This window comes from Phyllostomus hastatus, unplaced genomic scaffold (assembly GCF_019186645.2).
Source record: "Phyllostomus hastatus isolate PE091 unplaced genomic scaffold, TTU_PhHast_1.1 phas_scaffold_60, whole genome shotgun sequence".
NCBI classification, from domain to species: domain Eukaryota; kingdom Metazoa; phylum Chordata; class Mammalia; order Chiroptera; family Phyllostomidae; genus Phyllostomus; species Phyllostomus hastatus.
This window is the reverse complement of record NW_025334038.1, coordinates 13,173,868-13,201,558: the sequence shown is the minus strand read 5'-3', so window position 1 is coordinate 13,201,558 and position 27,691 is coordinate 13,173,868. Positions and strand designations below refer to the sequence as shown.

The 27,691-nt window shown below is 35.8% G+C and overlaps 1 protein-coding gene and 1 pseudogene across 1 annotated transcript in view; both read right to left on the bottom strand.

Annotated features, from left to right (window-relative positions):
* THSD7B (thrombospondin type 1 domain containing 7B) overlaps window positions 1-27,691 on the bottom strand; it is a 776,886-nt gene that overhangs the window by 693,469 nt on the left and 55,726 nt on the right. The gene's annotated exons all lie outside the window — the stretch shown is intronic.
* On the bottom strand, window positions 14,921-14,995 carry LOC123810526 (annotated as a pseudogene).

The window sequence follows — 27,691 nt, the reverse complement described above, 5'->3', positions numbered from 1 at the left end:
CACAAAGAATGAAGAGAGAAAGCATCATCTTAGATATCAACATGTGTGAAACTAACAGAAGGCACTATGACACACAGCCATTGTCATTATCATTTCCAAAGGGCCACCCCAGCTTCCTCCAGTGCCTCTCTGCTTCCATTTTACACACAGCACTTAGATTATCTGGATTGAATGTAAATCAGGTCATATCACAACTTCCCTCTTCCATAGCTTCCTGCTGCTCTTAGAATAAATTCCAACCACCCTTCTGTGGGCCCCGGCCTCTCTGACTTCATCTTGAATCACTCTCTCCCTTCTTGAATTGTAGCCACACTGGTCTTGCTTTGGTCTTTCAGACACTCCAAGCTCATGCCCACCTACTTTTGGCAATTGCTACACTGTCTGCTTGGAATGCTAGAAAATCCTCATATGGCTGGCCCCCTGTGTGACAGCAGTCTCAGTTGAAATGTCCATATCCTCACAGAGGCTTTTGCCTGATCACCTTATTTATATTAACCCCATCATCCAGCATGACCCATCATTCCTACTCTAACACCCTGTTTGGTTTCATTCTATAATTTACCTCTGCCTGAATATACCTTATTTATTCCTCTATCATTTCTCTCCCTCAACTCAAATTAAACTTTTGGGCACTAAAACATTGTTGTTGTTTTTTTTACTCACACCTGTGCCCCTGTCATCTAAATTCTAGAACAAATGCTCAGAAAGACAAATTCTGGTCAAATGGATAAATGAGAGAAGGGACAGTTATCAGGGTACTTAAGCCTTCTTGGAGATTTTAAATGACTGACTTGATTTTGAATTGGAGGAGCAATTCATTTACATTTTGAATAAAAAACAAAGAATATGGGACCCTTGCTCCCAAATCTGCCAAGAGAGCTGAGAAACATTTTTAAACATAGTTTGAGCTTATTTAATTCATTCTCTGGCAAGAGCATGACCTCTGATGATCTTGTGTGAGAAGATTGGCTGCCACTGATGTGTGGGTAAAAACTCATATGCCCAAAGTCGGAAAATCATGAAAGACTCCTCAAGGTTACAGACAAGTTTCTTTGGGAAATGCCAGTATTTTCAGATGGTGAGGACAAAGTTCTCCTGCCTGCAGCCACGCCAAGTGTAGCCTTGGCTGGAAGCTTCTCACATGTGGAACCAGTTTACTCACACATCAGTGGAGGCCAGTCTTTCCAAGATCACCTGAGGTCACACTCTGGCCAGAGAGTCTCAAACCACCTTTAAAAGAAGTTTTTCAACTGTCCTGGCGAATTTGGAAGCACATTCAGATTTGGTATTGTTTCTTCCACTGCCCAAGGCCACTCTCTTATTCTAGAGGTAAAACCAAAAGACTTACAAAATTCAGACTGTCGTATGTGGGCTTATATTTCACATCGCTACTCACTTCCGAAGCCAGAGACACCAAAATCCAACTTAAGAACTTCCTGGCCTAACTTGCTTTCCTTAAAATAATGCCTTTGGCAAATCTGTAGTAACTTAAAGGGTATTGTGGCTACCTGGGATTGGAAATGGGAAAGGGGTTTAACAACAAAAGGGCACCTGGGATCTCACCAGGGTGGTGGGCGTGTCCTATAACTGGGTTTTTGTGATGGTTGAACAACTCAGTCAATTTACCAAAATTTATTCAATTGAATACTTAAAATGGGTGAGTTTTAGGCAATGTAAATTATATCTCAATAAAGTTTTGTTGCTTTTTTTAAAAAAATGAAGTCTTTGAATTTAATCAGATGAATACCCTTGGTTTCAAGTTTCAAGGTGATAACATTTCTACTCCATATAAAAATAAATTTTCTCTTTTGTTCTCACCCTAGCCTAAGGATCTCAGGAAGTCTCCACTTGCTAGTATTGCCAGAAGTTCCCAGAAAAGGTAGTTTTCACTCCAAAAAGAATGGAATTTCCTTTAAAATCCTTTTTGGCATACAGAAAGTGACTGGATGTAAAATCCTTGACACATATCCTATCTTTGAGTAAATACAAAAGGATGCAATTACTAAGTTATACAAAATGTTAACAGACTAATCCAAACCACGTTAAAATGGCACCAGTCTGGAACTAATTTCAGAAGCCTGTGTCATGGTAGAAAGGCAGGTGGGAATGACAGGCTTCCGTGCCTTTGATAGCCACCCCCTTACTACTCTGATGCTGTCACGTTCCATGGCCACCTCATCCTTACCTTTGGTCATTATTTCTCACCTTTAACACATCGACCCCTGCCTGACATCTTGTCTGTGTTGTTCCTATTCCATTTATTCCCTTTGATTCAGTTTTCACCCTACTTTTCACATTTTTAAAAGTATTCCTTTCATCAGGGCACTAAATAAATGAATAGCCCTAGTGGCTCCCCACCATGAAACTGCTACAGGTGCAGCACACCTTCCCAAGAAGGACACAGCAACCTTTGATTCTGCAGCAGTCACTGTCATTGCCCCTGCTAGACAACTTTGCAGAATCAAAAGAAGGGCTCTCTTTTATTTGCTCTCTAGAATATATTCTGAATGCCAGATGGCACATATTGAAGTGTTGCTTGAACCACTGTGAATCTAAATGTTCTCATTTGAGAAACGGAGGTATAGACAACTACCTTTCTGTGTTGCTGACAGGTAGGGAGAAAACACCATGGTGCTCTCACAAAGTGGGTGCTAAACTTAGGAGGCCTAAATAACTGATAGTCAATATTTTTGCTGCCACCAACATCTCTGGACTCTAGGATGTCACCAAGTTACTCCCCAAACCCACTAGACAAATATTTATTGTGTCAAAACAGCACCAGCCTTGTTTCTAAAATTATAAGCTGTCAGAGTCACAGCTTCTTACCAGCAAGAGCTGACAAAGCGACAGAAATAAACTTTTTAGAATGATGGTTTACAAAGTTATATCTGCTTCTATTAAGAGTAATGATTATCTATCTACCCTGTGATTTATATTTTCTGATAACTTACACTAATCTGACCTGAAAAATCATGGCAACATCTGTGTTGGTTGACACTTCCTTAAGAAGCCCAAGAGAAGCATGCCAACTACCTGTCCCACATACCTATTCATTTCATATCCATTATAGCCAGCCTGCTGGACCGTACCTCTTCTCAGGGTCACCAGTCCTAGCCCCATACTGGCCACTCCTTGAGGTACTAAGTTCTCATGGCACTACTTCTTCCCTTCATTAGCCCTAGAAGTGACAGCCTCTTTCTACCATTACCAATTTCTGGGTTATCTCTTTGACCACTTGATACTCTGTTTCCCAATATGTATATTAAATTCATTCTGATTTAAGTGTTTATAGTATTTTATATTTCTTGAATGGAGCCTGGTTGATATGCTATGTAATGTATTTTAAAAGAACAATGATTTATTTACTATATAAGACAAAGTAAGAAACTGAATCTGGTTCAAACTCATATTTGCCAGAAGACATGTGTGAGTTTGGAAAAATTACGTAACCTCTAAGCCTCTTCCCACTCATATAAGTTAAATATAATAGTAATAATATCTATTTAAATTATTATCATTATTAGGTTAAAAGAAATAATAGAGGTCATTCCTTCAACATTGTTTCTGGCACATGATACACAGTTAGTAGACATTGATCTTATTATTATCATTCATCAAATGCAACATTCTACACCGTGTTATTAGGTGCTTGTGCATATTTTTAAAATATACCTAAATAAAAACATGTAATAATCAATTTTTTACTCTAAAACTATGATATTCTATATAAACCCTTATACAAAACATCATAGAAAGAGAATAGACTATGTTAATTCTTTTATATCATAAAGATATCAACTATAAAATCTCCATTCAAAATGAATTTCCATATCTTGAGTTGTCAAAAGAATAAATTTTACCTAAAAAAGCAATGTTTACCCTTACACATAGATCTCGATACAAACTGTAATGAATTGGGAGGTTTAACAAAAGTAAAATAGCACATTTTGAGGCAAACTACGTAAAAACATTTTGAATTATAAGAGTACCAAAATACGGCCTTGGCTGGCATAGCTCAGTGGATTGAGTGCAGGCTTGTGAACCAAAGCATCACCGGTTTGATTCCCAGTCAGGGGACATGCCTGGGTTGCAGGCCATATTCCCAGTATGGGGTGTGCTAGAGGCAACCACACACTGATGTTTCATTCCCTCTCTTTCTCCCTCCCTTCTTCATCTCTCTAAAATAAATAAATATAAAATCTTTAAAAAATACTTTAAAATTCTACAATTTATTCCTAAAAAAATAACATTAAAAAAAAAGAATACCAAAATACTATAGACACAACAATAGACAATGTGAAGAGCAAATAACTGTTAATGGCAGGATGAAAATAAATGTCATTAAGCTCTTTAAGGAAACCATAATAAAAAAAGCATAATCTGAATCATCATTACTTATTTCCATTTAGTCTTTCATTAAAGTATAAAAAACTTTTTGAAATATGTGATTATACAAATCATTATCTCATGATACTTTAGTTTCAAAATATTGTTTCCCTAGCCAATGCAAGTCATTGAGAATAAAATATCTGCCTTACCAAATCTCCCCATATTATCTTATACTTTCTAGAACACCAGAGTTCAAAAACATTACCCTAAATATAAAAACTCAAGAGTGTTACTTTAATGAACTTAATTGTGCAAAACACCAAATGCAAGAATGTACTAACAAAACCACAGTTTGAAACAGATGGGTAATTACAACAGCTTGCTACAGATGGCATAGCAGTACAATGTATTTGCAGTTTGGTTTGATAAAAAAGGTAAATTGAAAACACTTTTCTACTGGTACAATAATAGAATGAATACTGTGGAAGACTTGGAAATTCATTTTCACAAATAATTTTTGTAAATAATGAATTTTGCTTGTCCTGTAATGATAAATCATTTTCAAAAACCTCCATTATAAGAAAAAAGCTCAGTATAAAGAAAAACAAAGATATGTAGTCTTTAAATTCAATCTATTTGCCATGATGGAATGTAAAAGTAGAACCAGTCTCCCACACTGAAAAGCTGGGGCCATTAGGGAATATGAAGAACTGAAAATGTGAGGGTTATAATAATGCACAAGATATTCATTATGCATTTGAAAGAAGACCAAGTTAAGGAAGCACATTATTCAAAATGGTCAGTATAGATGGAACATCTTCTGCTCCTCTAGAAGAATAAGACTGGTTACAATATAAAGGAAGGAAAGAAGAAACAATATCCTCCAATTTTAACCTGTGTGCTTCCTTATATTCCTTATCTTAAAGCAGGGGGTGGGAATAAGAGCATGACAGGGAAGGCAAGACTAGAGATGACAGAAGATATGAAGAGAGGAATTGGTATAAGAAATTATATAATCTTCACTCAACTTATACCACAGACATATCAAATGTTTTAAAATCATGGAGCCGCAGGTTTGGCGAGTGAGTAGAATAATCTCCTTGAATTCAGCAATTCTCATTTGTGAGTATTCACTAGATCACTGGGAGAGTTAACCCATGTCTATGTAGGTGCCCTGACCTCAAAGAAGTATGGATTCAGTTGGTCTGGGGAACAGCCCAGGCACTGTGATAGAGAACCCCTGCCAGTGATTCTTAGGTGCTGCCACAACATTTGAGAACCTCCACTTAATCCTTATTTTCTCCCTAACAACAACTTGCCTCAAACCCAAGTCTATTTAATGTTTGTAAGTATGTCTAAAGTATTATAAACAAACTAAGGACTGCTCTTCATAATTTGCAATAACAAAGTTCTCAACATCCTAAATACATTTTGATAAGGGATTGATTAAATGTTATAGAAAAACTAATGGAATGTTTAGCTGTTACTTAAAATTATGACATTAGGTCTAAAATTATAATCATAGGTCTTCATATTTAAACAATATTTTTATCAAATAATTACATCCACGTTGTTTAAAATATCAAGTAACAATAAAAGATATAATACAGTATCAAGAGAAACTTATTTTTCCCCTTGCTGCCTGTTTCCCAGAGAAACTCTTTCATTATCTCCATTGATGATTACCATCAGATTTCTAAATAGTACACTTATATTTCTCTATCTTAATTCATCAGTGCTGGACACTGGTGGCAAGACTTCTGGGAAGTTACTGGGAAAGGTTTCCTAGGACCTAAAAAGGAGACATTAGCAGAGATGATCCTCTTTCTGCTTCTGCCTTTATCATGACCAAATGGAATGCTGGAACTTGTGCATACACCTTGCAAGCTGAAAGTCAAACAGGAGGAGGAGGAGAGAAGTAAACATTGAATGAGAAGTGAGCCCACACCTGCAGGCACTGTGACAGAGGCTTTCCTATGTCAAATCTCTTATTCGAGATATTACATTAAAATGTTGGTGAAGCCAAATCAAGTAAGCAATTTCTATTATAGTTGACTGTATCCTAACCAATAACCCTCAGTTTGTGTTTTGAATCTACAGGCTTGTTCAGGATAAAAAATGATTATATTTGCTTTTGTACACAATATTTAATGTTCTTAAAATTTTAAATCTGCCTCATTTTTTAATGTTTTTACTTTGTTTTGTGCCTGTTCCATCCTACACCATTTGAGACTTTCAAGGCGATATTTTACATGGAAGAGCATGTCTCGGAAGACCAACTCTGGGAGTGAAAGTACGTTATCAATGATTAAGCCAAAATCATAGGTATAAATCATGAGTGTATTAAGAAAACAAAGACATATAATCTCCATAAATATACCTAATAATCTGTCAATGTGCATTTTAATTAAGGACCTGCCTCCATGGGTTCTCCTTTCTCCAGCTACAAACTAGATCAGTTTTTTAGGCCTGCAAAATATAATTCTGTAATTTCCCATCACAGACTTGCTGGGAATTCCCTTTGTCTTACTTCTTCTTGTTTTAGGCTTGCATGTTTTTCTCCTTATTTTGGTAGAAAATATTTTCCAATAGTTTTTGATTTTGGGGTTTATTCCATTGTTTTATTAGAATACATCAGTAAATAGCTTCCAGAAAGAAGTTAATTTTTGAAATATATTAGTCTAAAAGTCTTTTTATTCTACATGTTATGAGACTTTAATGAATCATCTGGCTAGATTTTTAAAAGCTTTCATATATTACCTACAGCTTCTAATCTTCCAAGCCGGAAATCTAATGTAATTATATTCCAAGTTCTTGGTATACAAACTGGATTTTCTTTCTCTCTCTTTTTCTCTTTGAAATATTTTAGAATGTTCTCTTTATTTCTGATATTCTGCATTTCATTATTTGTACTTTGGAATAAATTTGTTTTTTTTACCTTACTGAGCTAGACCTTGATAAGATCCTTCAATCTAGTTATTGATATATTTCAATTCTGGAAAATTTCTTGTTATTTATTTTTTATCACATTTTTAAAGTTATGCCTTTCTGAAATTTTTAGTAATCAAATGTCAGAACTGTAAAGATGACTTTTAAATGTTTTTATATTTTCCTTTATTTTTTCTTATATTTTTCCTTTTTCTTATTTTCTTTTTAAAGCACTTTGACATTCTGACAGGTTTTTTTTAAGTAGCCTAATATTATGTCATGTATTCAATATTTTCTCCTATTTCTCTTAATATTAAGTTTCTAAAGTATTTTTCCAGCATTGCCTCTACTTCCTGAAGTTCCTTTGTAGATCTGTAGTTGTTTTGCTGTTCCAGCTTATGACATTCATGTTAGAGACTTCCCTAAAATGTATGAGGACCCTTATATTACACATGAAACACTGAAAAGTTGATTGAAAGCTTATCAACTGGTGGCTTTACTTATGGTGACTAGGTGGTAGTTTTTTATAGCGAAGCCAAAGTTCCCCAAATATTGCTACTTATACGTCTTTCCTCTGAGATTATTCAGTTTTTATAAAGAAAATTTTTTTCTGCCTTGCCCAATGTGTTCTGAGAACAGGGTAGCAAATGAGGGCTAGAGGTCTCCATTTATTTCTTCCTCTTACACTTTCACTATTTTCACAAAATATTTTTGCAAAAATTTACTCTTATATAGATAATTCTTATAAACTCATGTTATGAAAATCTAAATAAAATGAATTAATGAACACATTGGTTCAAAAAATAGTTTGAGGTCCCACAACATGCAAAGCATCACAGTTGATGCTCTCTGAAGTAAAAAATTATTAGGATTAAATATTTATTCCAAAACAGATGACAACCTACTGGAGTCACAAACTTTAAAATAAGATCTGTTTCATGTTATTACAGAAAGGGAAGTCTGGAAATAGAGGCAGGCTCTAAACAGAGCTAAGAGGCAAGATGAAGTGGTATGAGAATAGAGCCAACATTTCTTATCAAAAGAACCTGGAAAAGTTCTGAAAACGAGTTAGACTTTAGAAGACGTAAAGGAGTTCAGAAGGACAAAATTAGAGAGAGAAAGGAATTAGAAATTTCAAAGAAAAATGTACCTCAAATTTTAGGGTAAAAATATTGGGCTGTTTTCTCTGAGCAGTTCAACATTCTTAGTATTTTTTGTCCCGTCAGCTATGCCTCACTGTGTGCTGGGTAACATGGTGCATACTTTTCACAAGCTAGCCAACCTGCTGTTTTAAAGATGAGTCTAGTTGCAAAGTGTGAGATAGATGGAAGGAGACAGAAACCAAAAGGCAAACCCAAAAGAGTTAAAAGGCTATTGCCTTCCATTTAAAAGCTTAAACAAAGGATTAAAGATGGAATGAAGACCTAAATATTACAAATTTCAAAAAATAATATAAAATAACATCTACATTAGCACAGGGTAGGAAAGGATTTCTTAAACAAGATTCCAAATATACTAACTATAAATTACTGATAAGTTTTTCTATGTTAAGATTAAGAACTTCTGTTTTTGTTTATAATTTTTATTGTATTTTCCATTATCATTTAGCCCCCTTATACCCTCTCCCCCCAAGCAATCACCACACTGTTGTCCATGTTCATGAGTCCTTTTTCCTTTTTGATTGATCCTTCCCCATAGCTGTCATCTTGCTCTCTACCTATAAGTCTGTCTCTATTTTGCTTAGTTCAGCTTGTTCATTAGATTCCACATATGAGTGAAATCATATGGTATTTGATATTCTCTGACTGGCTTATTTCACCTAGCAAAATGTTCTCTAGGTCCATCCATGTCGCAAAGGGTAAGATTTTCTACTTTTTTACACCCAAGCAGTATTCCACTGTGCAAATGTCCCATAGTTGTCTTATCCACTCATATTCTGATTGACACTTGGGCTGCTTCATATCTTAGTGATTGCAAATAATGTTGTAGTGAACATAGGGGGATGCTTATGTTCTTTCAAATTAGTGTTTTGGGTTTCTTTAGATATACTCCCAGAGGTGGGATTACTGGGTAAAAGGCAGATTTATTTTTAATATTTTGAGGTATCTCCATAGTGCTTCACACAGTGACTGCACCAGTCTGCATCCCCACCAACAGTGCAAAAGGGGGTTCCCCTTCTCCACATCCTCATCAGCACTTGCTGTTCATTGATTTATTAATAATGGCGATTCTAACAGGTGTGAGGTGATATCTTATTGTGGTTTTAATTTGCATTTCTCTGATGATTAGTGACATTAAGCATCTTTTCATATCTCTACTGGTCATCCGTATGTCTTCTTTGGAAAAGTGCCTATTCAGGTCCTTTGCCCACTTTTAATTGAATTGTTTGTTTTTTTGGGTGTTGAGCTTTATAAGTTCTTTATAAATTTTGTATATTAGTCCCTTATCAGATGTATCCATGAATATGTTCTCCCATTCTATGGGTTATCCTTTTATTTTGTTGATTTGTTTTTTGCTATGAAAAAAAAACATTTTAGTTTGAAGTAGTCACATTTGCTTATTTTTTCTCTTGTTTCCCTTGCCTGGGGTGATATATCCAATAAAATATTTCTAGAAACAATGTCCAAGATTTTACTGCCTATGTCTTCTTCTATAATTTTTATGGCTTTGAAGATAATAGTTAAGTCTTTAATTCATGGTGAATTTATTCTTCTGAGTGATAAAAGAAGGTAGTTTAGTTTCATTTTTCTGTATGTGTCTGTCCAATTTTCCCAACATCATTTATTGAATAAACTATCTTTAGCTCATTGTATGTACTTGCTTCCTTTCTCAAATATTAATTGGCTATAAAAGTGTGGGTTTATTTCTGGTGTCTCTATTCTGTTTCATTGATCTAAGTGTGTTTTCATGCCAGTACTATGCTGTTTTGATTATTATCCACTTGCACCTACATTATTCAATGTTGTACTGGATGTGCTAGCCATAGCAATCAGACTAGAAGAAATAAAAGGCATCCAAATTAGAAAGGAAGATGTAAAACTGTCTTTCTTTGCAGATAACATGATACTGTACATAGAGAACCCAAAAGCTTTCACCAAGAAACTACTAGAACTGATAAATGAATTCAGCAATGTAGCAGGGTACAAAATTAATACCCAGAAGTCAGCTGCATTTTATATGCCAATAATGAATTACCAAAAAGGAGAATTAAGAACACAATCTTATTCATAATTGTGCAAAAATAATAAAATACCTGTACCCAGGAAATTGTAAGACACTGAGGAAAGAAATTTAAGATACAAATAAGTGGAAGTACATCCAGTGTTCATGGATAGGAAGAATTAACATCATTAAAATATCCATTTGCCCAAAGCAATCTATAGATTCCATGCAATTCCTATCAAGTTCCAATGATGAATTTCACAGAACTAGAACAAACATTTCTAAAATTTATATGGAACCACAAAAGACCCCACATAGCAATAGTGATCCTGAAAAGAAAAACAAAATTGGAGGAATTGTACTACCTAATATCAAGAACTTCTGTATTAAAAGATACTACAAGGAAATAAAAATGAAGATACAGAAGGAATATAAATTGCATTACACATAATCAACAGAGAGCTTATCCCAGGAACATATAAGGAATTCCTACAAACCAATAGAGTGACAGATGACAGCTAGTCAGGGGGCAGAGTTAGGGGGTAGAGAAATTGAGCAAAAAAGAAAAAGGACTCATGGACAACACAGTATGATTTCTGAGGGGAAGGAGGTATAAGGGGACAAAATGATAATGGAAAAAATATAATAAAGATTATATTTTTTTTAAAAAATGAAGAGAAACCAAAATAAATGGGCAAAAACACTTCAATAGATATTTAACAAAAAGGAAATTCAAATGGCTAATAAACATGAAAAGACCCTCAACTTCACCAATAATCACCAAAATGCAAATAAAAACTACAAATGCATGTCTTTGTACATATATAATATGTAACATACAATAAACAAAAAATATCTTAAGGTTGATAACACATATCATTAGGATATGAATAATATAGATACCCATATACTGCTAAAACAATTATAAGCTGACTTAGTCACTTTGAAAAAGAACTTGCCATTAATAGTTAATTCAATATATACACCCCCAGCAAATCAACTCCAACATACAAATCCCACAGAAACTCATGCTCATCTATATCATGAGACATTCCTAAAATGTTCAGAGCAGTATTATTTGCAAGAGAAAAAGTGGAAACAATCCAACTGTCCACTTACAATATAATGAAAAATTAAATTGCCTAATATTCATTTAGTAGAACACTGTGCAGCAATAAAAACATACAGCAACATGGCACTATAAGGATGAATCTCAGGAAAAAACAAGTAGAGTAAAAAAATATTCACAGAAGACCCATATAAGGCATAATTTCATTTACATAAAGTAGGCATAAAGTTCAAAAGTCTATCAGCAGTAACTCTGAAGAAAAGGAATGAAAACATAAACATAAGGAAAAGTGCTTTCTGCAGGTTGAGAAGGAGTAGATTGTGACAGAAACAAGGCACATGGGTGCACAAGGTAATATTCCATTTCTTGGCCTGGATTGTTGGATCATGGCTCATTTAACAATTATTCTTTAATCCTTCATTTATATATGTTTATCTCTAAGAATATCTACCAAAACTAAAATAATATATAAATAATCTGAAATATACAAATAAGAAAAACGATTGATAGAGGACAATATCAAAGCAGAGGATGAGGAACAGGTTAATGCAGTGACCTAGGAGAAAGGACCCGAGGCCTTGGACAATGCCAAAAGATGGGGAGAAACAGGGCTGAGGTGTCATAAAGGTAGAATTAATAACATTTGGTGAATACTGGACACAATAACAAAGAGAAATAGAGAAAACAGTGGTGTCAAGATTGTATTCAGGTAACTGGTAGGATCAATACATCATTTAACAGGGGAAGCAATAGAGAAAGGTAAGCAAGTTAGGCCAAGCACAGTGGGGCAGATTACAGGAACAGCTAGGACATTTTGAGTTTAATACCCCTTCGTGACATCCCTGTAGAGATACCCAATAAGCTTAAAATATTGGGTTAGAATATAATTTCATTGTGATAAGTTTATTTTAAATAGCCAACCAAGAAATGCTGTTTTGAGTATTTCCCATCTATGAGGTACCATGCTGAGCACTGTAGAGGCCACAATAAAGTGCAGGAAGCATTCTCTTCCCCAGGAAGCTTAAAATTTAATCAAGGATACAGGACATGTATAAAGGGAGGGGCGACTCCATAAAAGCAAGGCTGAATGAGTTCCAAAGATAGTAAGGGATAGAGAGTTTAGTAAAGAAGGGGAAAAGGGTGAAGGGGTAGGTAGGTAGATAGGTAGGTAGATGGATGGATGAATGTACCCATACATAGATATACAAGTAGGACATGGTAGAGAGAGAAAATCATTTACAACTAGTGATTTCTTTTGATCTATGTCTTGAAACATGTACAGAACTTAGAAAGAAAAAAAAGTCTTTCTAGACAGGGAAGTTGCTTTATAATATATTCAGAGGACACTAAACAGACCAGTCTGCATAGAATTAGAAGGCCAGCTGTCTTTTAGCCCTTCAAGGCCATGCAGGTTCACTCAGAATCTGGGCAGACAGAAGAAAATGTGTAGAGCCATGGGAAGGCCTAACATACCTTTATTCAAGGGTGGGTGATCCACACATTCCACAAGCAGCGAGTCACATAGTGGGAATCCCCAAGTCCCTTATGTGCTAAATGTACACAAAACCGGCAGGGTGTCAAAATATTGTATAACACAGTGTGATTCCGCATGTGTGAGCCCACTCAAGGCTATGGGAACACTGCTTATGTTAGTTGCCCAGACATCTGGGAGAGGGAGCCTGACTGATGCCGTTCACCCTACACCAGCAAATACAACATGGAAATGGTTTGATGGGACCAGAACTTTTTCTCCTATTTTGGAATAGGAGATTAGAAACAAAAGATAAAGAACACAGCATATAAACCATGCCACTATGGTAGTCAAAACAAAAAGATATAAGACCTGAGCTAAAATATAGCAGTAAAAACAAAAATAAAGAAACTGACTCATAAAATCTTGTTTAGAAAGAATTTATATACATTTTATTGGGGAGAAACTGTAAAGCTAAAGACAGCTATGAGGTTTGGTCTAGACAGAACTATCCCTGAGACCACAGTGAGAAAGAAGGTAGCCAGGAGAGAAGATTTGGGATAGGGTCATGTGTTCAATTTTCAGCACTGGGAGGATAATGAGACAAAAGCTGATAAATCAAGCCCATCAAGTATATGGTCTTGATAAATTAGAGCACTTAATTTGGAAAAAATGTGTGGCCAGCAGAGGAATGAAGGCATATGCACAGAAAAGAGACTTGAATCTAGAAAAGTGATAAATATCTCTAATGAATTTAGCACAAAATCATGATTTGAGCACCAACATGTGATATGCCATAATAAGAATATAGAAAAAGAATTATAGAGAAAAAATGAAATTCACAAGTTAACAAGTGGGCATTAAAAATTACTATGATAAGCACCTCTCAATTTCCCCTTTCTCATAGTCTCTGGAAGTCACAGGTACAAAGTTTCAACTATACAAGATGAATAGTTCCTAGAGCTCTGCTGTACAATGTTGTGACTACAGTTAATATTTTATTTACACTTAAAATATGTTAAAAGTAAATCTCGTATCATGTTCTTACCATAATAATTTATATTATATATGTGTTTATATATGTATGTATATATATATACACACGTGTGTGTGTGTGTGTGTGTACAGCTGACCATTTGACAACATTAGGGTTAGATGCATCAACTCCCTAAGCATTTAAAATCCATGTATAACTTTTGATTCCTCAAAATTTAACTACACTGGTTGCCCCTTCGTTTCTGTTGGGATTGATTTCAGGACCCCACTGGAAACCAAAAGCCACAAATGTTCAAGTCCCCTGTATTAACTGGCATAGACCAATGCATAGAGTTGGCCCTTCATATCCATGGAATCCCAACCATAGATCAAAAATAGTATGTTGTTTATTGAAAAACATGCATGTATAAGTGGATCTTTGCAGTGCAAACCCATGTAGTTCAAAGGTCAACTGAATTCCAATACAATAAAAGACAAATAGAAACCAGAAGCAAAAAAGAAAACCAGGTTATTTCAAATGAACAGTAAAAAAAAAGTGGTTGAAACAAGACTAATAGAACCAATAAAACAGAGATGTCAAGTTGAACAGAGAAAGGACCTCCGAAATGCCATTGACAATTAAAAAGTCAATGCTGAACTTCATGAAAGCAGGTCCCTTAATGTGAAGTAGATAAAAGATGTAGTAGGAAGGGAGAGTTCTGCACTTGTCTCCCCCTCTACCCAGAGCTTTCCCCTTATGGCTGTTTCTTCACCTTCAGTTCTTTGCTCAGATGCCATCTTCTTAGTAAGACCTTCCCTAATTCTCCTGTTTAAACATGAAAGATCAAAAAATATGAGGACAGAGAACTGACTATAGGATCTTGGAAGATGACCTTAGCAAGGGCAATTTCATATGAGCAATGTGAAAAAATATCTGATTGAAGTGGGGAAAAGCAATAACGAGTAATGATGAAGTAAAGCTAACAAGTATAAACAACCCTTCTAAGGAGGTTTGCTATATAGAAACAAACTATAGAAATGATCCCTGAAAGTATAGTCTTGATTTGCTGTAGAGAAGTGCAATGGTAGTTGGGGAGGTGTTTTTGTTGGGAGGATGTGAGACAATAGAGAATATTTGCATAAGGATAAGAATGTTCCAATATAGAGGGGAAAAGTTAATAAGTCAAAATAAGAGGAACAGTTAGTGAAGCTATGCACATGGTTGGAACTGGCCTGAGACAGAAGGAGAAACAATACCCCACTGCAAAAAGCAGCCAGGCCTAACATAGATGCAAGTTGATTGAAGATGAGGCAATTCTCTTCTGATTCCTTTCTTAGTGAAAGAAGAACTGGGTGTGCTGAAGATTTAAGAAAACATGAAAGTTGTCTTGGGCATGAGGAAAACAAATTTACTGAGGACATATGATAAAATCTCTAGGTGCTGCTGAGGTATAGGGAACTGACCTGCTTGGCATGGCGAATATAGTCCAGCCCTATGAGAAAACCTGCAGGGGTGAGTAACACACAGGAGCCAAACCCACAGATCAGCTTTCCCCTGGGAAACCAGGCTGCTTTGAGGCTTGCTTTTGCTAAAACTCCCTCACCCTGAATTGAAGCAGAAAATATTTACTACATATCTTGAAAGTAACTTCCTGAAGTCTGTGCTAATCCTCCCAAGGACAGAGTACAACCAGACCAATCACTCATCGTTCCCTTGAATTTGCAACATTTTTTCCTTGTTAATCTGTAAGTAATCAGTAACATCCTTCCTTTTGTTATCTGTAAAAAGTAATCACCTAAAGCAAACCTGAGAATAATGAATGAGAACCTTCTTTGGTGTATGCTATTAGAAAGCAATAAAAGCCTGTCCAGGCAAGGGTCAGGGTGGTCTCTCTCTCTCAGAGAGTGGTCGTGCTGTCCCTTTTTCTCCACAGGACTTCTGTAGTCTGTGTGAATTTGTTCATTGCATTCACAACATACAGACCTTGCTGGATGGAGACCACATCACTGAAGGCCTATCGGAATTTTGTGAAATGGAATTTTAAGTGCAAACATTCGGTAACAAAATTGTGGATTTTTTTTCTAGCTATGTTCAGTTACAAGGGTACAACTGTAGAGTGGACAAAGGGCTAGACTTAACCACTCTGACTATACATATTTTATACCAAATGATAACATAGTGATACAAATAGTTGTAAACCAAGTAAATAGTAGTTCTTTGTGTGGTCTAGTCTCACCATTCTAGCACATTAACATGTACATACATAAAGTGTAATGATATAAAAGGAATTATTTATTCACATCTGTCAAAGAACATGTGAGGAGATCCGATTCAAAACATACAAATGCCATTTCTTTTCCCTTTCACTAACTCTCTCACTCAGCTATACCCTTGACCACAATTTACTCACAGCTCTCCCAAATCAAAAGCTCCTTGGCAGTAGGTTAATATGGGCTCTCCTTTTCCCTCTTAATTTCCTTTTTCTGTTGCCTTCATTCCCTTCTACTCTCTTGAGTAAATCATGAGCCTTTCCTACACAAATTGCCTATCTCTTCTTCTCTTGTTCTCCCCTACTAATTAATCTCATCTGTAAAATAAATAGGAGAGTGGAGTGAAAGGGATATTAGAGAGTGTGCAGTGTCAAACACGCCAGTCCAAAGACTTCCACACAGAGCAGGGACAGGAAAGTGATGGTGAATATTAATAGATTCATCCTTGTCACATTGTTTTCATCACACAATTCCGACCCCCCAAAAGCAGAGAACTATTGTCTCCATCTCTGGAATATAGTATTCAGAAATAGTAATGTGATTTATATTCTCCATTCTATTAGAACTTCTACTTTGATCTTTTGCTGAAACCAAAAACAAATGAATAACAAAAAACCTGGATTTCAAAATAAATGCTATGATCAAAATTAAATAATTAGCTTTTCTGTTCCTTCTTTCAAATCCTATGTACATTTCATAATTGGCAAAAAAAAAGTCCCCATAAATTTGTTGTTTCCTTAATAAAAGTAATAGATTATTTATCTTTATTAAGTCATATTTCTCAGCAAAATATGTATTTTCTGTGGTGCTTTAACATCATTTTACTGATTTTTCTTCCTTAAACATCTTGTGAGTGTTTCTAAAGTCTCAGAATAGATTTTGAAGCCCAGGCCTGCTCCTGTGTCCTCCCTTTCTTCTATTCAGCTATCCTCAGAAATTGTTCACTTAATGTTTTCAGTGGCTGCCCTGACCCATAATACTTTGGAAGTGCTGCTTCCTCCTTTACACTCAAGAATGCCTATAGGTAGGGTAGAACCACCCCAACTCTGCTGCTTCCAAAGGCAAGGTTTTCTTCAACTTTTAGGATTTTTAGTGCCATATAAAGTACACACTATAGAGAAATAGGTAATAAATTTTAATTATAGAGATAGATTATGTGTTCGCTATGGCTGCTATAACACATTACCATAAACTTAGTGGCATAAAATAATACAAAGTTTAGAATTCTCAAGGTCAGAAGTCTGCAAGGGGTCTCACTAGACTAAACTCAAGGTGCCAGCAGAGCTATGCTTCCTCTGGAGGCTCTAGAGAAGAATCCATATCCTTGCTTTTGCAACTGCTAGAGGCTGTGTCCAGTGGCTCATGGCCCCCTTCCATATCCAAAGCCAGCAACAGCATTCAGTCTTTCCCATGCAGAATCATGCTGACACTCTGCCTCTGCCTCTCTAACTCATAGGACACTGGTGATTAAATACATTGGGCCCATTCAAAAAAACCAGGATACCCTTCCCACCTCAGGTTCAGCTAGTTAGCAACCTCAGTTCCACCTGCACCCTTAATTCCACTCTACTATGTAAAATAACACATTGTGAGATTCCAGGGATTAGGACATGGGCATCTTTTTATTGCAGTGTTGGGGGGGCATTATTATGACTGCAAGAGATACTAACATTACAAGATCTAGCAAATCTTTTTATTTTTATTTTTTAAATATTTTATTTATTTATTTTTTAGAGAAAGGGGAAGGGAGGGAGAAAGAGAGGGAGAGAAACATCAATGTGTGGTTGCCTCTCATGTGCCCCCCACTGGGGATCTGGCCTGCAACCCAAGCATGTGCCCTGACTGGGAATCGAACCGGTGATTCTTTGGTTCACAGGCTGGCACTTAATCCCCTGAGCCACACAAGCTAGAGCTAGCAAATCTTTTTAAGTACTCTAGTTAATTTTCTTAAGTTCTCAATTCCTTTGCTAATATAGTAAGTAATTGAAAGCTATATGAGGCTTCTATGCCTTTCCATTATTATAAAAGATGAAGCTAACCACATTTCACTCTTCCTAAACTACCCACATGGACTCCCTTTCTCCATGATCATCTGTCTTCCTTAAATGTAAAGCTAAGCAGACAATAAATCTGAAATAATGAAGGCTTCCTTGTTTCAAGTTGAACATGCATATTTGAAGACCTCCACAGTAAAAGGCACCAAGTTCTTTCAGGAATGATCCATTCCAGGCATTTCCTCTTAGCTTTACTATATGCATTGAAGAATGTATGCCTAAATATCAATAATACCTATAAGTTAATATGATAGCTTTCCACTAAAAGCAGAAATCTTAATTTTTACCTGAGTACTTTCTAAAACTTTCCTGGTCTCACATTTTCTAACATGTCATTGTTTCATTTTGTTTTGTTTTGTTTATTTTCCCCCCTGCAAGCCCACATTCCATCCAACATTCTTCTGTTTGTAGGACCATGAGTGACGATGGTAGCTCCAAAATTTCTCTATATAAGGAGATTCAAGATAGAAAAATTATTGGATGAGGAAGGCCTGACATTAGTGGCTGTGTGCTACAGCTGCTATTTGAAAAGCACATCTAAGAAACAACATTGAAATTATCCATGTCAAAGAATGTAATAAAGCTAAAAAAGCTCACAGAAAGGCTAAAGACATTCCTTATCCAAAGCACTCCTGTTATTACCAGCAACGATGGACAAGGAACATAGAAACTTTACGTTTGGAAGAAACTTCTAAGGTCTTTCCAGTCTAGGCCCCAATCCACGGAATGTCCTCAAATGAGTGTCTGGGAGATGGCTCGTCTAGCCTGCAATATCACTTCAGACAAAGAGCCCAGAACTCTCTGACTCAACAGGGTTAGTATTAGCATTTCAGGTCTCAGTTCTGAATCTGGATGATTTTCATACTGAATCAAGTATGCCTTCCTCCATTCTGGTGTCCCAGTCCTTTACCTAAACTTAGCACCTGATTCCTGCTTCGGCAGTGCCTCAGAAGAGTTTCTCTTCCTTGCCACTTCTCAGCCCTGTCTATCTCTGCAACATATTTATGGAGATAATTGATAGGGGCATGAACACCTCCCTCTACTTAGCCATGTATTTTATTTCTGGTCACCCAAATTTCAGACTGAAACACATTTGGCTTTGGATAAATATGGCTTTAAAGAACTTAAAGTTCAATCCACCCTGCTAAAAAATCAACAAGGAAACTCAAGATGATTCTTCTGACCAAATAAAATGTGTTATTCTTAAAAGTTTATGAAATGAGTTTTTTGACAAGCAGGTAATTTTAAGAGAATGTGGAAAGTTGTAGGCTTCAGAATCCATGTTTAAGGGCAAAATGTGGCAGTAAATTTAGAGAATAAAAAGTGCTATGGCAAGAAGAGGTAGGACGTCAGAGTCGTTTCAGTAATTCATTTCTACAAATGCTGTGAATTGGAATGAAAGGATGCTAAGCTGCTGTTCAGAAGGAGAGAGCCTCAGTTTACCTTTTCAATTTCTACTTCCCTAAGCAATTACAAGAAGTCTGGGAAGAACGCAGGAAATCATTACCCTGATGGCTAAAACAAATTAGTTGAAACTGTATTCTGTCAAAGTAGCCCCTGCTCTAGGATGTGCTAATAATCCCCAGATAGGGTCTAATCTGAGGTTTCCTTGTAACTCTGAAGCTGATACCACTTAAAACCAATTCCACTTCTGAAAAAAAATTTGCCAGAATCCCAGGCTAGAGGCAGACACACTGTCCCTCCTCTCCACCACCACCACCACTACTTCCACCAGAATTTCCACAGTCTCTGAGGTGACAGAAATCAGCTTGGAGGAAATCCAGCCCACACTGGGGCAGTTCTGCCCATTACATTGCTTGGACTAGAAACCTGCTCCCCCAAAAATTATGCCCAGTTTTTCTCTCGAAAGCTGCTCAGGGAAAATTTGCTCATTCTCCCACATAAATATCATTCAAATGTTTAAAGACAGTTATATTATCCCAAGTCTTCATTCTTTCAAGGCAAACACCCCCAGTTTTTCAGGAATTATGACAGGTCCTCTCACCCATGTTCTCTCCTTCCTCTGAGCCACTCCCTTCTGTCAATACTGCTCAGGCACAATGCCCCGAACACCCTGGTTCTTCAGATGTGGCTTCATTATTGTATAAGGAAAGGTGGCTATCACCTCACAAGGTCAAGGTTTTGCATCTGAATCAATGCATCCAAATGAACCATCTTGGCCAGTATACCAGCTTGTTAAATTATAATGTGCTTGCAATCAACTAAAACCACTAAATTATTTTCAATGTGCTGCAGGTAAATTGCACATCTCCCTTATCCTGCGCTCTTGTGATCTGCAGTTTATTTGAAGGACACAAGTATAGATCATAATAGAAACACTTAGAGCTACTTCTGCTTTTAGTTTTTTAAAAATTTGAGTTTCTAGTATATATTTTGATAAATTACAAATATTTTTCTTCTTACCTCTTCATTCATTACTTCTACATTTGAACTTATTTCTGTGAAGTAAATTAAGGTGAAAATATTAACCTGTTTTATTATACATATAAAAATTCCATAATTAATATGAAAAGTATACTTGACAAATCTTACCAGTGTATACCATTAGATAAAAAATCAGAATTTGGCCTGACTGGTGTGGCTCAGTGGATTGAGCACCAGCCTGTGAACCAAAGCATCACCAGATTGATTCCCAGTCAGGGCACATGCCTGGGTTGGGGGCCAGGTCCCCAGTAGGGGGTACATGAGAAGCAACCACACATTGATGTTTCTCTCCCTCTCTATCTCTCTTCCTTCCCCTCTCTCTAAAAATAAATGAATAAAATATTTTTAAAAAATCAGAACTAAAGTTCATCTTGTTACATATATATAACTATTCTAGTTATTGGAGACCTTTGCATATCCTGATTTATATAGGCAAGATATTAATCATCACTTTTAGTTTTGTGTCTAATTAATAAAAACCCCCATTACTGGTTAACTTCAAGTTGCTAAGGAAAGTACTGACCAGATTTAACTACTAACAGCCCTAATTTTTTAGTTCCATTATAATCTTAATCTGACCACCGCTGTCTATGTGAACTCTTGTAGACTGAAATGTCATTATGCAGAACATGACTAATTGGCCAGGCCAAGTAATGCACTCCTTTGGGAACCAGGGAAGGAAGCCCTTCCTGAACATAATCTGAGGAAGACAGAAGGAATTTGAGCTACTCTCACCAGAGGAAGAGGCAATTGATGACAGATAGGCCCAAACCTGAAATGGCCAATCACTGCATAAGCCCATTAAAACTCTCAAGGTACAATAACCATAGGAGAACACTTAGTCAGATAAAAGAGAAAAGATAGGTCTGCTATGGGTCAGACCAACTGGCAAACTTGTAATGTTTCCAGGCACAAACAGCCAGGCAATCTCTCCCAGATTTGCAAAGTATGCAACCACATTTTCCATTTCAGCCAATGTTAAAGTCTATTCTCACTCAGGGCCAAATTGGCATTGTATGCTGCTAAATAATTTATTTTGCTGACACTGAGTTAAAAACCAGTCATGGCTGCTTTGCCAAGTACCTCTGAGATCAAAGGTTTAGTTCAGGATTTATGCATCTGGTTTCCTTACATATTTAAAGCATTTAGGATAAATTTAATCTTACTCCATGCTTAATCTATTAATTAATTTCTACTGCCTGTGAGTAGGAACCTTCATGTTTTTATGTTTCAAAAAATGTAGTTTCTATATTTCTCTTTTCTATTACCTGCAATTAATGAAATGCCCTTACTTACCCTGTTTTTACATTTACTTATTTTATACACAACATGCTAAGAAATTTCTATATCAACCTAAAATCTGATTTAAAAAAAAAACCCACATCCTAAACTTTATTGAAACCAAATGTTTTTAAAGGCAACTGCAACTACAAAGAAACTCTGACAGCTGATTCTGTGACTGGATTTCCTAAGGTGGCATATCTGTTTCTCTCAGTTCCCTATTTAAGGAACATGAGAAGCTATTATTAACACATTGGAAGAATCTATACAGAGCAGATTATGTTAGTCATATCAAATCCAATTCCTTTCTGGAGTGAGGCAAATTCAGCTAGGTGATTTTCTAAATTAAGTTACAGCAATTTGATATTACAGACTGAAACTTACTCAGTTAAAGATCTGGGCAAACAATAGCTCTCTAAATTTCCATTTATATATTAGCTCCATCAAGGAGACCCAATATATGTATTCCAGCACTCTGAAAATTACCTTAAATTGCCTACAATTTTATTCTTAAATCTTTTCAAACAAGGGCAGAGTATCCCAAAGCTGTGACTCAGTTCACCAGTGGGTGGTCTTTATTTCTACTTTATTAGTGTGACTGGTCTGCCCCTCACTCTCCATAAGTTCTAGGGTCCCTCTGATATGTCATCACACATATGTGATCTGGAAGGATAACAAAAGCTAAGAAAGCAAATTATAACTTATTGATAAAAAGCAAAATGTCTTAACTCTAGAGCCTATTGAAGACACACAGAAATTACTACAGAGGACCATATTGAAATGAACAGCAAAAAACAAAATATCTGGGTACGGTAGGCTAAAACTTTAGAAACCCACATGCATTCCTTCATAGTCTGGTAGAAGAGGCCAAAGGAACAACATAAGACAAAGAAAAGGAAAGCTCTTACTCAATGTCTTAAAAACAAGGCAGAGACTCTAACTGGTCAATATGTCAAATGAAGAGGAAAATCACTATGATATGCGATGACCAAAAAATGATTTGCAGAACACTTTTACCTTTTTTTTCACCTGGTTACCCTTTCATGGATTTCTTCAAATCTCAATTTAACCATCATCTCCTCAGGGAGCCTTCCAGACCTCCAGACCACATTAGCCCCCCTTCCATTAAACACCTGTAGCAGCCCATTTTTTTCTTTTGAATCACTTCCCACAGTCAAGACTCCATAATGAATAACATAATGATTTTTAAATATCTGATGATTATATAACAAATTCAGTGACTGCAGGAATCACACCTATGTCCCCAACACCTAGCAGGGACAATAAATGATCCAATAAGTAAATTTTAAGTGAATAACTAAATGAACCATCTAACTCTCTCACTCTCTAGGATGTGACTCCAAAATAAAACCTTTGCCAGCACTTGCTGTTTGTTGATTTACTGATGCTATCCATTTTGACAGGTGTGAGGTGATATCTCATTATGGTTTTCATTTACATTTCTCTGATGCGTAGTGACCTTGAACATCTTTTCACATGTCTATTGGCCACCTGTATGTCCCCTTTGGAGAACTGTCTATTCAGGTCGTAGCCCATTTTTTAAATGGTTGTTTGATTTTTGGGTATTGAGTTTTAAAGTTCTTTATAAATGTTGGATATTAATCCCTTATTAGATGTATCTGTGAATATGTTCTCGCATTTAGTGGATTGTCTTTTTATTTTGTTGACTTCCTTTGTTATGCAAAAACTTTTTTTAGTTTTATGTAGTTCCATTTGTTTATTTTTTCTTCTGTTTCCCTTACCTGAGGAGATATATCAGCTACAATATTGCTACTACAAGCAATGTCTAAGATTTTACTGCCTATGTTTTCTTCCAGGATTTTTATGGTTTGGGTCTAACATTTAAGTCTTTAATCCATTTTTATTTTATTCTTGTGTGTGGCATAAGAAGGTGGTCTAGTTTCATTTTTCTGCATGTATCCATCCAATTTTCCCAACACCATTTATTGAATAAACTATCTTTAGCCCATTGTATGTGCTTGTTTCCTCTTGTCAAATATTAATTGACTATAGAGGTGTGGGATTATGTCTGTGCTCTCTGTTCTGTTCCGTTCATCTATGTGTCTGTTTTTATGCCAGTACCATGTTGTTTTGGTTACTATGGCCTTATAAGTATAATTTGATATTAGGTCGTGTGATTCCTCCAACTTTGTACTTCTCAAGATTGCTATTGCTATTCAGGGCCTTTTGTGATTCCATATAAATTTTTGAATTTTGTTCTAATTCCGTGAAATACATCATTGGTATCTTGCTATCATTGCATTGAACCTATAGATTGCTTTGGGTAGGAAGGACACTTTAATGATGCTAATTCTTCCTATCCATGAACACAGTGTGTGCATCCACTTATTTGTAATGTGTCTTCAATTTCTTTCTTCAGTGTCTTATAATTTTCCAAGTACATATCTTTGATGTCATTGGTTAGATTTATTCCTAGGTACTTTATTCTTTTTGAAGCAATTGTGAATGAGATTGCTTTCTTAATTTCCTTTTCTGATAGCTCATTATTGGCATATAAAATGCAACTGATTTCTGGATATTTTGTATTCTACTACTTTGCTAAATTCATTGATCTAGTAGTTTCTTGGTGAAATCTTTGAGCTTCTCTATGTACAGTATTATGTCATCTGCAAATACTTCTTCTTTTCCAATGCTTATAGTTTTTGCCTGTTGAGTATGATGCTAGCAGCAGGTTTGTCAAATACAGCCTTTATTACATATGTTGAGGTATGATTCCCCTATTCCCACTTTGCTGATAGTTTTACCATAAATGGGTGCAGGATTTTATCAAATGCTTTTCTGCATCTACTGATAGGATCACGTGGTTTTCCTCCTTCATTTTGTTCACATGGTATGTCACATTTATTAATTTGTGAATGTTGTACCAACCCTGGAACAAATTCCACTTGAACATGGCGTATGATCATTTTGATGCATTGCTGTATTTGGTATCCCAATATTTTGCTGAGGATTTCAGCATCTATGTTCATCAGGGATATTGGCCTATAATTTTATTTTCTTTTCTCTCCTTTTCTTTCCTTTTCTTTTCTTTTTGTAGTGTTTTTATCTGGTTTGGTATTAGAATAATGCTAGCCTCATTAAATGAGCTTGGGAAGACTCATTTAATTTTGAGTCTCCTGAATTTCTCCTGAATTTTCCTCCTCCTGAATTTTTTGGAATAGTTTGAGGAGAGGGGTTAGTTCTTCTGGGATGTTTGCTAAAATTCACCTATGAGGCCACCCAGTTGAGGGCTTTTGTTTGTTGGGAGTTTTTTTTTTATTACTGCTTCAATTTCACTAGGTGTAGTGTGTCTATTTAGATTCTCTGATTCTTTATAATTTAGTTTTGGAAGACTGTATGTTTTTAGGAACTTACCCACATTGTCCCATTTGTACAATGTGTTAGCATATAGTTGTACATAATACTTTCTTGCAATCCCTTGTATTTCCTTGGTGTCAGCTGTTATTTCTACTCTTTCATTTCAAATTTTTATTTCTTTGGATCCTCTTTTTTTCTTGGTGAGTCTGGTTAAAGGTTTGTCAATCTTGTTTATCTTTTCAAAGATCAGCTCTTGGCTTCATGTATCTTTTGTATTGTTATTTTAGAGTTTATTTCATTTATTCCTGCTCTGATCTTCATTATTTCTTGACAAGGATGTGGGGAATGAGGAACACTTTTGCACTGTTGGTGGGAAAGCAGATGTGCAACCACTGTAGAAAGCAGTATGGAGTTAGCTCAAAAAATTAAAAATGAAACTCCCTTATGACCAAATGATTCTACTTCTGGGAATTTATCTGAAGAAACCCAAAACATTAATTCAAAAGAATATAAGCACCCCTATGTTCATTGCACATTATTTGTAATCATCAAGATATGGAAGCAGCACAGTAGATAAGTGGATAAAATAGCTATGATACATTTACACAATGAAATACTGCCACTCAACCATAAAAAAGAAGAAAATTTTGCCCTTTGTGACAGCATGGATGGACCTGGAAAACATTATGCTAAGTGAAATAAGTCAGTCAGAGAAAGACAAATACCATATGTTGAATCTAATGGACATACTGAATTAATAAGCAAAACAGAGACAGACTCATAGATAGAGAGCAGGCTGACAGCTCTGGTGCTGAGGGTGGGAGGTTAGGAGGTTCAGGGATTGAGCAAAAAGGAAAAAGCCCTCATGGACATGGACACTAGTGTGGTGATTGCAAGGGGAAGAGAGTATAAGTGGGATAAATGACAAAAGAAAAAATAAAATTTAAAAGATGTTAAAAAACAAAACAAAAAGAAGCCAGAGAGATATCTGGGGTAGTCATGGGGGAACCTGGGTTAGGGTGGGAGGAATGAGAAAGAAAACATTTGGCAATCAAAAGTAATAATAATCATTTAAAAGTAAATAAAAATGCCTATTATGGTGACTGGCAAGTTAAAAAAATAAAATAAAATAAAAATCCTGGAGCTTATCACTACTTAGATGACTCAATGAGGTTGTATTTCTGGCACTTACATATCTCTTACATTTCAACTCTAGAAACATGGGCAATTTTTAAATATCTCTCAGTACCTTAGAGAGAAATGAGCATAGAAAACAAGATAACATCCATGAGATTATCAGGGGAGAATAATAATACTATTTAAGGATTCAAAATTATTGGTGCTTTAGGAATATATGCTTATTTGTAGACTTTGGGTTTGCATGTTTTTTTTTAATTGATGAGATTAATTTATGAGCAAAGTGATGTTTGGTTAATGCACGAAGATGGTGGAGTGGCTCTGGGGGGTCATTTCTCTTTCCACTACACTGCTCCATTTAAACCTGACCTGTGTGAACTCTTACTAATGACTTTCATACACTTCTACATAAGTGACATAATAATGAAATAATCATAGAAATAATCTCCACATGTATAAGTAAAGCTTAAATATAATGATATACAATTCTTTTTACCGTTTCTCTGTTTGAATCCCTTATTACTTGAGTAGTAAACACTGAAGCCTAATATGAAAAGAAGTTCCTGAGGCTGAAAATAGTTGTTCTTTAAAATAGCTTAATGGGTCCTTAGAAACCAATAATCAGATTAAGCAGCAGTGTCTTTGAAGGAGTTAGCTAGTTTGTAAGCCCAATAAAGAAGTCTGTCTTTCCCACAAAACTAATCTAGCCTAAATTTTCATTTCTACAGAGGGGCCATTCCTTTCTTCTCAAAGTACAAGTTCAAAACTATAGCACTTGCCAGGTGCTTTGTTACAGTGCCATTATAATACACCAAAGTGATGAGTTCAATCCCCTGCCAGGGCACATACAAGAGGCAACCAATGAACACATCAATAAGTAAAACAAGAAGTTGATATTTCTCTTTCTGTCTCTTCCCCCACCACTTCCTCTCTCTCTAAAATCAATCAATAATTTTTTAAAAAATCATCATTATAAAACTGTAAGTGAAAGATGTCAAACATGTTTATTTTACTGTTTTTTCTCTACAAACATTTTTATTGGATTAGTACCAAATAAAGCATTTTTCCATGTTACCAACACAATATTACATACTTATTTACTCACCTCGGTCTTTAATTACTTTTCCTGAGGATGTATAACTTTAAAAAAAATAGCATGTGATTCATCTAAAGTTATCTGGCTAAAGTTATAGATTGCCATATACATTTACTTTAGAAGAATCCATATAA